The sequence below is a fragment of the Schistocerca americana genome, chromosome 6 (genome assembly GCF_021461395.2).
Source record: "Schistocerca americana isolate TAMUIC-IGC-003095 chromosome 6, iqSchAmer2.1, whole genome shotgun sequence".
Lineage (NCBI taxonomy): Eukaryota > Metazoa > Arthropoda > Insecta > Orthoptera > Acrididae > Schistocerca > Schistocerca americana.
Genome location: NC_060124.1, coordinates 560,175,192 through 560,188,898, shown reverse-complemented (window position 1 = coordinate 560,188,898; position 13,707 = coordinate 560,175,192). Strand labels below are relative to the sequence as shown.

Here is a 13,707-nt window from a genome sequence, read left to right as displayed (position 1 = left end):
TGGCTGCAATCTCAAGTTCTAATATTTTATTTTTAATGCATTGTATGTTAAGGATCATTATTTTTAAATTATTGAAATTAGATTGAGAGGAGTTTGTACTTATGTTTCCAAATGTTACCGGCTGTTCCTTGCTGAGGCTGGGTACCAAAAATCCTTAAGAATTACACGTTTCCTGCTCCTTGTATTTCTTACCCCTGGACGTGCCACCATACTTGTTGTATCTGTAGTTGTAGATGCTGTTTCAGTGGATGCTGGAGGTGTTTCTGAAGCTGATGATTCAGTAGATGTTGGAGACGCTGCCAGTTTTGATGCTGAGTCCGTTTTTGTAACTGATGTTCCAATTGATACTGGAACTTTTGCTGAAACTGTATTTTCGTTTAACTTTTGAACTACAGTTGGCACTGACGTTACTGTGGACGTTGAAGCTGCGTATGAAGCTGATAAATGATGCTTCGATGGTGTTGATTTTTCTTCTGTTGATGATATCTGAGTGGCATTTTGTACCACTGGTCTTGCCTCTGTTCTTCTGATTGATGGACTAGTCACAGATTCTGGACTTGATTTTGAACCTGCTGATGATAATGGATCAGCTGTTTTTGATGATTTCGACGCTACTGACAATTTGGCTAATGTGGCTGCTGTGCTGGATGGCACTTCAGATTTTTTTACTTCTTCTAACGTCAAAGAATCTTCTGTTGCTACCAATGATTGTGGGACATCAGCTCTTCCTATTTCCACTAATGTTCACACTTTAATAAGGCCGTTTTCAGACAGTGTAATAGTGTTTCATTCTACTTTGGAGTCTTTAATAGCATTCGATATTTCAGCACTCATGGCTTCTTTCCCTTTCATGTTTCTGTGAAGTCCATGCTCTGTAAAATGCTCTCTGCAATCACTATTTATCCTAACATATGTAGCATTAGGATAACCTCGACATATCTTAGTGAAAAGTATGTTGGCGGTAATAATCTCAGTATTCACGCAAGAGTTTTCCATGAGATCATACCTATGAGGGATACTGACAACAAAAAATTTCACTTCAGGCATTTTACAAATTACTTGCTTTAAAACTGTTGTAGCACGTCTAGTTTCATTGTGGTATACATCGTTGGCACCTACAATTATCATGCATGTGCTGCCATTCGTCATAGATTGATTACAGCTATTTAAAACTTCACATAGTGGTGCTCCTGGTTTGATTACACCAGTTACCTTGAATCCTGTTTTCTTAGAACTCATAATTTTGGCTACACCTCTTCCATGGCTGTCTGCTAGAATAAGGATTTCATGTCTATTTTCCAATGTGTGTTTTTTGTTTTGTTTACAAATAGTTGTTTAATTTAAAGAAATACTCTGTTCATTACACTGCAGCATTATCCTCTTTCATCTGGTGTATCATGAGTGTGACTTTCATGTTGGATTCAGTTGTTACAATTTACTATAAATGGCAATGGTTGTAATGTCAAAAACTCTTTAACTATAAAAGCTTCAGACATGGATTTATGTTCAATGAGCTCATCCCAATGTCACAGTTCCAAATAGTGTCATTGGTTTTTCTCCATTATGCTTATAATGAATTTTAATGCATTTTCATTAAAATCATATTGCTGACATTTCAAGCCTTGTTCCCATGACCACGTCACTGGAGCACACAACTCTAACCTGTCTGGAAAAGCCCCAATGACTGCTGGGCTTCCTGGCTTGCTAGCCTCCTTTACTTTCACTCATCTTGCCTGCCACAGCCGTCTGATTGCTTGCCACAGCTTGCCACCCCAGCACACATTCACACCAGCCCACAGCCGACCTATCAAGTTCAGACCATCCTGCAGTAATGCCACATACCAAAACTTCAAATATCACTCACCTGCTGAATGATATATGAAGTGACACCATATCTCACCAATCACATAACATCAAGTAATACCAGTTTTCCAGATATTTAACTGTAATAAAGCTTTTGTAATAATTTTCTGAGTAGTGAATAAATAAGCATGAGCATTATTACTAGCAAACAGATACACATATTAAATTAAACATAATTGATGTGTCTTTACCTAAACAAGCTATTAATAATTTGATAATCAAGTCTTTGAATAGGCCAGCACACAAAATTATTTTACATGAAATAAATGCCCATGATAGTCTTTGTACACACAGCACTCTAGATTAGAATATGTTATCACTTTCACTTTTTTCTTCACACATACACACACACCACTTGCATCAGATTGATGCAACTTGATTCTTGTGTCCAAGGCTGTCTTGACACAGCTGTACAACTTGCGCGCTTGTCGGCATACAGCCAGCAGTCCTGTGCCACCCATTGTCAGCCAAGCCATATCCATCCATAAGTCCCAATGAGTGAGCGCACAATATTTTTTACCCATGACTCACCAATGCTCAGGTTATAGAAACCCTTCTCTGGTTCACCATGTGTCCTCTGTGTTTATATCTCAAGTGAGACTTATCAAGGCTACAATACAAATGGTTAAATTTGTATTAAAACAGCAGAATAATCCCATATATTAATAGATAATAAACAATTCATTTCAAATTTTGAGAAAATTCTTTTGCATTCCATAAGTTACCCATGATACTAAATGACAAAGTAAACAATTAGTTCTGGCTTTCACATCTGCACAAATACCCACCAAACTAGAATGACCTAATCCAGAATCCGCTGCTTTACATGATTCTAAATGTGAACATTACATTTACATACTGGCAAAAGAGAGAATGTTCAATGTACTGTACCTACCTTAGACATCTCATCCGAACGCACATCCATGCATATCTTCTCCTGAACAGTAAAATTCCTATAATCCCCATTTAAATGAAATTTCTGCCATCAATTCCACCATATCAGCTGTGCAAATCATGTTACACAACATATACATACCATACAGAAACACTTAACAATGAGAAACCCCAAAAATTACTTATAACTATGCAATATGGTAATAAATATACACATTGAATTCTCTTTATTCACTTTTCAATATACCTCCACAGCTCAGTTATATTTCACAAGCCTGAAGGTTTCTTTGATTTTGGGTACACAAGTCTGTGGACACTGGGATGTGGGCACTCTGTTACTTCAAATGGCCCATGATACAATTCAAACAATTTTTTGGTTTCTATGGCAATTTCACTAGACTTTTCTTTAGTTCTGATTAACACACTATCTCCCTTTTTAAATTTAGCTGTCCTATCTATTCCATCACTTTTCTTCTTTCTTTCAGAATCCTTCTTTAGCAAATGTTGATTAACTAGTGCCTCCCTCTCTTTGGTTAAAAGGTTAGCTGAAGGCATATTATTAGGTTTTTTCTCAACATCACATCATATGGAGAGAAACCAGTGGCACTACTTTGAACTGTATTCATAAGATCTTCAAATACAGTCACATATTCCATAAAAGTAATGTGTTTTTGCTGCAGTAGATCCTACACAACCTGCCAAGTTTCTGCATGCAGTTCTTAGCAGGATTGCTTGCTGGGTGGTACACCAATATCCTTAAGAGTCTGATGCTTGCCCTTTCTGTAAATTTGTCCCACACTTTGGATGTAAATTGTGCTCCACTGTGTGATAGGATCTTTTCAATGCTCCTGGTGGCCAGGCACAGAACTACTTCATAGCAGTTAACTTGCTATGCAAACACAGCACTGGCCCATACTGCACTTCATGTGAGTTCAGGGAAGCTAACACACAGGGTGACAGGGTGCTGCATCAGCCCAGGCCCCCTGAAGTGTGCAGGCCTACATGTTTGGATCCAGATAGTTCAGCAATAGCAAAGGCAAAATTTTATTTGATGTTATGGGAAAGCATAATGTGGCCATCTAAAAGCTGATGGACCTCGGCATTGTACTAGGTGCCAAAGAAAGACAAAGCCTGGTGTGTATCACTTGCTTAACTCTTGAACAGTTCCTGAGAGATACCCTGCAACTGCTGTTAAGGGACTTTAATTATGCACTACATGGTGACACCATTTTCACTCTCTTGGACTTCACAAAAGCTTACACCCAGGTACCTGTAGCTGCAGAAAACGTAGCAAAGACCATCATAATTATGCCTTTTGATTTATACAAGAGACCTTCATCTTATGCAATGCAGCTCAAAGATAGAAGCAATACTACAGCTACCCATGCCAGCTACAGTCAAGGAATTATGACATTTCTTGGTTATGCTTAATCTCTAGGTGATACCTTTCCCATGCAGCAGAATGAAAGAAACCTCTTGACAGCAGCATTTGACATTCACTATGTTGTCTTTTTCTAGTTTATTAACTACACTCTTAATTGTGGCTCTTTTTAGAGGATACAATTTCACATGTTTGGAGACTAGATCTACAGCTAAAAGTATGTATTTCAGTCCATTGTGACCTGCTGGTAGGGTCCAAAAAAATTCATAGCCAGTAACTCACCTGCTCTTCTGAGGATGATATTCTGCATTTCTCCCTGAATAACTACTCTGCTAAGCTTCACACTTTGACATCGGTCACAAGCAGCCAACTGTTTCCTTGACATATTCCTGCATTACTTCTAAGCATTTCTGCACTCCGTAGTGCCCATGGCTGTGATGAATGTAATGGATTAATGTTTCTACCTGTTCATATGGAAACCACAGCTTCCATTCTTCCCTGTCTAAACTTCCTTGCCTAAATAGTACAGCTCTATAAATCTTTACATCCAAAACCAACTTTAATGAATGTCAGTGTTGGATTCTGAATTTGGAGCCTGTACATATCTTTGCATATTGCTCTCATCTCCTTCTTTACCTCTGCACCTTTAAAATACACTATTTGAAACTTTTTGTTGGACTTCATTTCTTTCTCAACACCTGGTAGCCAGAAAAGGCATCTGCCACACTGTTGTCTGTTCTGTTATATACTCAATGCAATATCTAAATTGCTACAGAAAAATGGTCCAGCTCATTAACTGATTGTTAAACAGTTTACATTCTTGGGAGTAGCTTAAAGCTTTGCAGTCAGTAAAGACAATGACTTCCCTGCCTTCCAGATAAATCCTAAATTTTTGGAAACCAGGTAGCACTGCCAATAACTTCTTTTCTGATATCCCATACATTAGTTCATGCTTAGCACCCAGTTTGCAAATGTTATAGTTCTTTTCTCTAGCTTTGTATCTATCATTTTCTCCTGGAACAGTACTGATTCTACACCATAATCTGAACTGTCAGATGCACTGCAGAAAGACAGTGACATGTCTGGATAATATAATACTTCAATATTAGCTAAGCTGCCCTTGATAGCTTCAAATTCCTTATCACACTAAGCAGACCAACGCCAGGTAACTTTCTTTTCCAATTGCCTCCATGGATTTGATGAATTCATACTGTAATCACTGATGAATTTTTGACAAAATGTACACAGTCCCATAAATGACTTCAGTTACTTCCTTTTTGTTGATTTTTACACACAGCAATAGCCTTATCTTCTCTTTGTTATGTAGTATACCGTCAGAAGTTAACAGATGACCTAAGAAATGACAATTCTGCCTGCACAAATTCCCATTTATTCATGTTAAGAGTCATCCCTCCTTTATATACAGCTTTGAGCACCTCCTCCAATAGTTGGCAATGTTCTTGCCATGAGCTGCTGATTATCAGAATGTCATCAACATACACAGTAAATTTTCTCAACAGATCATATCCAAGAATATGATTTAATGCTGCGACAAACACAGCCACCAATACAGATAATCCAAATGTAAATGCACTAAACATACATGTTTTCCCTTCAAATAACAAAGCAGTATACTTCCTACTGTCTTCAGGTAACCTCACCTGCCGAGAACAAGAAGTTAAATCTACAGCAGACATGAGCTGTATATTATTAAATTTTTTTGCAAAAGTTCATTCATGTTTTCTGGTTGGTCATTCTCTTCTACAATTATTTTGTTTGGTTGGCTTGGGGTACAAAGGGACCAAACTAAAGGGACATCAGTCCCTTTTTCCTGATGCAAGGACGGCTCAAGGTACAAAAACACCCAACACCACACCTAAAAAGAAAACAAATGGAATGAACAAAAAATGGAGAAAACATACACCACAAGGAAAAGTAGAAGAAGGTATTAAAACCATAGAGCAGATGGTCTGGGCTGGCTGATCACAATAAAAAAAGAAGATGAGCCAGCCACTCTGCAACACATTAAAATGTCCACCCCAAAAAGACAAGGTGAGATGAACACATGTAGGGGAAAGACGACCACCAAGACAAACAAATGCAAAGAAAATGTGACAGAGTTAAAATGGAGGGAGGGTGGCGGCTTCTGAGAGAAGGCTAAATGCCCACCCTTAGATGGTACGATAAAAAAAAACCCTAATGAATAAAACATAAAACTAAATCTCCTGTTGAGGCATTGTCACCCAACACCGAAGGTATGGTGCTGGGAAGGTTAAAAGTCCGCCACAGGGCAGTTAAAAGTGGGCAGTCCATCAAGGTGTGGACGACAGTCATATGTGAGCCACAGTGACACCAAGGTGGGTCCTCACGATGGAGGAGGTAGCCATGTGTTAGTCACGTACGGCCAAGGTGGAGCCAGCAGAGAGAGGCCCACATGGAGGACTGCCACACATTTGTAGTCTCCTTAATGACACACAGTTTTTTTGCTTACTGAGACTATGCCATTCCATCTCCCAAAGCTGAAAAATCTGGCAGCATAAAAACAAATGCAGGTCAGTTATTGGAATGCCAATCTCCATAAGCGGTTTTCCGTGTAGCCTGTTTGGCCAGTCAATCAGCAAGTTTGTTGCCTGTGATTCCGACGTGTCCTGGGGTCGACACAAACAACACTGAACGACCGGACAGTTCCAGGGCATAGATGGACTCCTGGATGGTTGCTACCAAAGGATGACGATGGTAGCACTGGTTGATTGCTTGTAGGCTGCTCAAGGAATCAGTACACGGAAGAAATGACTCTCCAGGGCATGAACGGATGTGCTCAAGAGCATGAGATATAGCCAGTGAAAACACTGCAGGCATCTGACAAGGAGAGTTGTCCAGTGTGTCCTCCATGAACATATGCAAAGCTAATGTGGCCATCAGCCATCGAGCTGTCAGTGTAAACCACTTCATGGTCCTGGTACATGTCAAGAATTGAGAGAAAGTGACAGCGGAGTGCCGCTGGGTTAACTAAGTCCTTAGGACCATGTGAAAAGTCAAGGCAAAGCTTTGGCCTAGGTGTACACCATGGAGGTGTACATGAATGGACTTCAAGTATAGGTGGTAAAGGCAAGGACTCCGTTTCAGACAGAAGAGATTGGATGTGAACCGCAATCGTAAACCCTGTCCTGGGACTCCGATGCGTAAGATGAACCACTGTGGATGGGAAGAGGAGACGATAATTTGGATGCTCAGGAGAACTACAAATGTGTGCAATGTAACTGGCGAGCAGTTGTGCATGCCTAACTTTCAATGGAGGGACTTCAGCCTCCACCAGGACGTTGGTCACCGGACTCATCCTAAAAGCTCACATTGCCAGGCGAACACCACAGTGGTGCACTGGGTTGAGTAAATACAATGCTGAGGGTGCCGCCAAACTGTAAACCAGACTCCCATAGTCAAGGCGGGATTGAACAAGGCCTCTGTAGAGCTGCAGCAGTGTAGAGTGATCTGCACCCCAGTTCATGTTGCTCAGGCAACAGAGGGCATTGAGGTGCTGCCAGCACTTCTGCTTAAGCTGATGAAGGTGAGGTATCCAAGTCAATTGAGCATCGAAAACCAATCCTAAGAATCAATATGTCTCCGCTACAGTCAGTGGATCATCATTAAGGTAAAGTTCTGGTTCTGGATGATCAGTACGACACTGACAGAAGTGTATGACAAACGACTTTTCGGCTGAAAACTGGAAGCGTTGTGCTAGAGCCTATGACTGTGCCTTGAGGATGGCTCCCTGTAAGTGCTGCTCAGCAACACCAGTACTAGAGGAGCAGTACAAAATGCAGAAGTCATCTGCATACAGACAAGGTGAGACTGGCAGCCCGACAGCTGCTACTAGACTATTAATGGCCACTAAAGATAGAGACACACGCAATACAGAGCCCTGTGGGACACCATTCTCCTGGATACAGGGAGCATCATGGGAGACACCAACTTGGACATGGAAAGTAGGGAGAGATAGGAAATTTTGGATAAATATCGGGAGCGGGTCCCGGAGATCCCACTCATATAATGTGGCAAGGATATGACGTTGTAAATCAAAAAAGATGGCAACCAGGTGTTGGCATCTGGAAAAGGCTGTTCATATGGCACACTCAAGGGAAATTAGATTATCAGTGGTAGAGCGACCCTGTTGGAAACTGCCCTGGTATGGAGCCAGTAGGCCAACACGACTACCGACTTACTAAACATTCTAACAGCTTACAATGAACATTGATGAGGCTGATGGGTCAATAGCTATCCACATCAAATGGGTTTTTACCAGGTTTGAGCACTGGAATGATGGTGCTCTCCTGCCATTGTGATGTAAAGACGCCACCACACCAGATCCAGTTGACATGACGAGGAGATGTCGCTTGTAGTCGGACAAGACATGTTTGATCATCTGACTGTGGATTCGCTCTGGCCCAGGAGCTGTGTCATGGCAATGTGCCAGGATGCTGAGGAGCTCCCACTCTGTAAATAGAGCATTATAGGGTTCACTGTGACATTCAGTGAATGAGATGGCTTTCCTTTCCATCCACTGTTTGAGGGTGCGAAATGCTGGGGGATGATTCTCCAATGCGGAGGCTCCAGCATAGTTCCCAGCAAAATGCTCGGCAATTGCATTTGTGTTGGTAGATAACACGACATTGATGTTAATGCCAGTAACACCTGTTGGGGTCTGGTACCCACAAACACGTCTGATCTTTGTCCAGACTTGGGAAGGTGTCATATGGCACCCAATGGTCGAGATGTACCTCTCCCAACACTCCTGTTTCTGTCTTGTAATAACCTGACGAACACAGGCATGGAGCCGTTTAAAAGCTATTAGATGCTCTACAGAAAGATGCCACTTATGTTGCTGTAGAGCTCGCCAATGCTCTTTAATGGCCTCCACGATTTCTGGCAACCACCAAGGTACTGATTTTCGCCGGGGGGCTTCCTAAAGAACAAGGGATCGTGTTTTCCGGCGCAGAAATGATCGTTATAGTGACCTGCTCAACTACCACATTGATGGTACCTTGTGGGGGAGATTCAGTGGTGACAGCAGAAGTGAAAGCTTCCCTGCTGCCTTGTTTAAAGCCCACCTTGGTAGACCTCCAGGGGAATGGCGCTGGGGGAGTGACAGGAAGATGGGAAAGTGGTCACTACCACACAAGTCATCATAGGCTCTCCAGTGGACAGATGGGAGAAGTCCTGGGCTGCAGAGGGATAAATAAATGGCCGAGTAAGTGCCATGAGTCACACTGAAATGTGTGGGGGTCCCAGTATTCAAGAGGCAGAGGTCGAGTTGAGACAGGAAAGTTTCGACGTCTCTACCTCGGCGAGTAATGCCATCTCACAAGGGGTTATGGGCATTAAAATCTCCCAAAAGTAGGAAAGATTTAGGGAACTGATGAATCACTGCAGCCCATGTGTTCAGGGGTACTGCACCATCTGGAGGAAGATATAAGTTGCAGACATTTATTTCCTGCATTGTCTTATCCTGACAGCCACAGCTTCAAGAGGGGTTTGAAGAGGCACAGGTTCACTGCATACTGAGTTCAGTACATAAATACAAACTCCACCTAACACTATATTATAGTCACTATGGTTCTTGTAATATCCTCTGTAGCCACGGAGGGTAGCGGCCCACATTGCTGGGAACCAGGTTCCCTGGAGGGCGATGCAGAAACCAGGTGTAAAGCTTAACAGTTGCCGTAGCTCAGCCAGGTGGTGGAAAAACCGCAGAAATTCCACTGCAGAATGACGTTGCCGTGAGGCTGGGAAGGCATGAGGCATGCAAGGAGGCAGGTTACACCTCAGGGTCACCTGCTGCCACCACTTGAGTATTTGTGTCCATTCCTATTGTGGATGAGGCATCAGTGAGATCCAGGTCCTCAGGGGACACTGAGATCTCCACCTCACCACAGGTGCAGAATTGGTAGGGAGTGGTGGCGTCCTTTCCCTTAGCAGACTTCTTTGTTTGCTTGCTCTCTCGTTTCTCTGTAAGGGCTTGCAGGGAGGTCTTCTCCAAAGTACCTCTCTGGGAGACACCACCTTGATGAAACACTGTCCATGCGGGTGGAGAGGCTTGCGTATCTGTGTGAAGCTGAGGGCTATGCCAAAGGTAGAGGACCTACTGCCGGAAAGGCCTCAGCTGATGGATCAGACTAAGTGTGTCCCACAACATCCCATCATCCCTATCCACTCCTAGTACTTACCCAGTTCCCTTTCCCAACCCAAGGTGTGATGTGATCTGTGCCAAAGGGTGCATGGCTCATGGGAATATGTGTCGCAAATGGAGCCTCAGGGATACCGGGCAACCTTCCTAAGTAGCCTTACACTGTGTGGGGTATTTGTCAGGTGTGGACCATGTAGATCCTCAAATCTTGGGGAACCAATAAAGACATGACTTAAGAAAATAAATTAAAACAAACTGAGTCCTCAGACACCCAAACATCGGGGTCAGGACTGATGGAAGGCATTCCCACTACTGAATCAGGGTCTAGACGTGAACCAGAAGTAGGAACTGTAACCGAGAAGTTGGACCAGATCAAGATTTAAACCTTGTCTGGGACCTAGAGAAGGAAACTACTCAGGGAACAGAGAAAAAAGGGAGGGAAAGAATGGCTTCCTAAAGACAAGTGGAGGGAATTAAAGGGACTTGAACCTAAGACCCCCACATTAAAGGGGATACGCAGACCCCCAAAACGTCAAAGAGATGCAGCAAGAGGATAAGGGAGGAATCTAAGACTCCCTCCTCCCTGGATAAGTGAGCCCAGAAAAAACCGGGGCAAGAAACAGGGTTTTTAAGATGGCATTTAACTGGGAAGGCTATCCACTGGTGGCCATCATCTTGCAGCAGGAGGAACAGATGGTTGTCTTTGAAAAGATTGGGGGGGGGGGGGGGGGGGACGCTGGTCCAGGACCCAACTTCAGGAGGGTCTATCTAGATCGTGGTGCCCTCATTTTTGTCTGTGAGGGGGTGCACACGGTGGACTGTTTTAAGGACAAGGTGCCCATGATATCCCCATGGGAAGATGCAAAGCTGCTGGTTAAGATGGCAGAGGAGCTTCTTAAGACCATAAAGGTATCAATATGGATACCAAAGATGCTTAAGGATGTCTCTCCTAAGACTCTGTTCGAGAAAATAGAGGCACAGAACCCAAAAGTCTCGACAGAAGACTGGAGAGTGATCAACCAGAAAGTTGTACCGGAAGGACAAACCCTGGTGGTGGAGCTCGAAGAGAAGTCCATTAAGGCGATGCAAGAGCAAGACCTGAAATTATTTTTAGGGCTCTCGCAGGTCAGCGTCAGGGTTATCAAAGACCTCAAAGACAATTATGGCACCACGATGGAGACTGGAGGTGCTGCAGATTAATTTGCAACACAGTAAAGGGGCCTCTGCTGCCCTGAGCCACTGCCTGGGGAGGCAGGAAGTGGACGTGGCCCTGATACAAGAACCCTGTTTATATAAAGGGAGGGTATCAGGCCTCGGTGGCACTGGACGTAAGCTGATCTATGCTAGAAATCTAAGAAACTCAAGAACATGCATCTATGTAAGAAATGGAATTTCTTTCATGTCATTGATGGATTTCTGCTCCAGGGACCTAGTGACCATTAGAATGCAGCAATGTGAGGAAGGTATCACAAGGGAAATTGTCTTGGCCTCAGCATACCTTCCTTATGAAGACAGCTCTCCTCCTCCTTTGGAGGTGAGGAGACTGGTGGAGGCTTGCCATCGGCAAGGTGACCGACTGTTGGTGGGATGTGACGCCAATGCCCACAACCTGGTGTGGGGCAGCAAGGACACCAACAGTAGAGGTGTGTGTGTTCTTGAATTTCTTTTAGGTAACAACTTGGAGGCCTTGAATAGGGGCAATGAACCTACATTCAGAAATAGCAGAAGGGAGAGGTAACTGACATAACCTTTGCTTAAAAATGATGGGCAACTATGTCAAACAATGGCATGTGGTATTAGAGCCATCCTCATCGGACCACATGTACATTAAATTCAAGGTTGAAATGGGAAACACACAGAGCATGGCCTACAGGATTGCTGCAGTGACCTCATATCAGGTCAACTGCACAATCACCAAGAAGTGCACAAATAGGAGTGTGCCTTGGTGGAATAATAACTTGGAAATACAAAGAAAACAAGTACGAAGACTGTTTAACCTTCCAAGACATGAAGGACAATGGGCAAAATATTGTGATGTCCTTGTCAAAAAAACCTTGCGATCAGACAAGCAAAGAAGCCATCCTGGAAGGCATTCTGTGAGGAAGTGGAGAGCATGGCTGCTCACGTCAGACTTCACAGAATCCTCACTTGAGTAGCAACCAATTCAGGAGGTACATTGAGGAAGGAAGATGAGGAATGTGCAAAGACAGTACGTGAGACACTGGAACTGCTCCTCAAAACTCACTTTCCTCAATATGTGAAGATGGTATCTGTTCTTTCAGACATGTCCGAGAGAAAAGATACCATCTTCATATAGTTAAGGCTAACTGGCCATTGACCTCCTTCTTCTGTGCAGATGCACACGCATTGCCCGAACTCTTACGGGACATGGCAAGATTGTCTGCCACGAGTAATGAATGTAGTGGGCAGGGGCACTAAGAAAGTAGTGTGTGGACATTAACTTGGGAATGTGGGTCTCATGGGGAGTGTGAAAGTGATAAATCCCTGCAGTCTCACTATCCTCTGTGCCCTCGGTGGCTCAGGTGGCAGAGCGTCTGCCATGTAAGCAGGAGATCCCGGGTTCGAGTCCCGGTCAGGGCACACATTTTCAACTGTCCCTGTTGATGTATATCAACACCTGTCGGCAGCTTAGGGTCTTGATTTAATTATCATTTCATTCCTCAATATGTTCTGCCAGACAACACGGACCAGAATGTGATCCCGGAGAGACAATGGTTCTCAGGCACTCGAAGAGAGGACCGGGAACTGGCCAAGGAGTGTGTGGACTTCAATAAAATTCAATGGGCGGTGGGAACATTCCAACCATTCAAGTCACCTGGCCCAGATGGAATCTTTCTCCTGCAATAGACAGGAGAGAATCTCATAAGAGTACTATGCAGGTTATTCAGGGTTAGCCTAGCAGTAGGAATCATTCCAAATGCTTGGAGGGCAGTGAAGGTTGTCTTCATTCCAAAGCCAGGGAGAACTGATCATACCAAGGCCAAGGATATGGGACCAATCAGTCTGTCGTTCATTCTCAAAACATTGGAAAAACTGGTTAATGTATACATTGGGGAGAGGAGGCTAATTAGGGCCCCTCTACATTCAAACCAACATGCATACCAACCAGCTAAATCATGCGAGACAGCTCTCTATCAACTTGTTGGGAGGGTGGAGAAAGGACTTCACTTCCAAGAAATAGCTCTCTGCATCTTCCTGGATATCAATGGGGTCTTCAGTAACACGACCTTCGATTCAATGGTAAGGGCAGCAGAGGTGCACAACGTAGGGACCATTATATCTAGGCGGACCAGGGCCATGCTTAGTGGAAGGAAGGTAGAGGCTACCATGATGAATGAAAAGATGATGATTAACACCACTAGAGGTT

General features: G+C 43.5%; 1 non-coding gene across 1 annotated transcript; it reads left to right on the top strand.

The window, feature by feature from the left end:
• The first annotated feature begins 12,846 nt into the window (after positions 1-12,846).
• On the top strand, positions 12,847-12,920 carry Trnat-ugu. Its single transcript has one exon. It is a non-coding gene; the product is annotated as a tRNA-Thr (tRNA).
• The last annotated feature ends 787 nt before the right edge of the window (positions 12,921-13,707 follow it).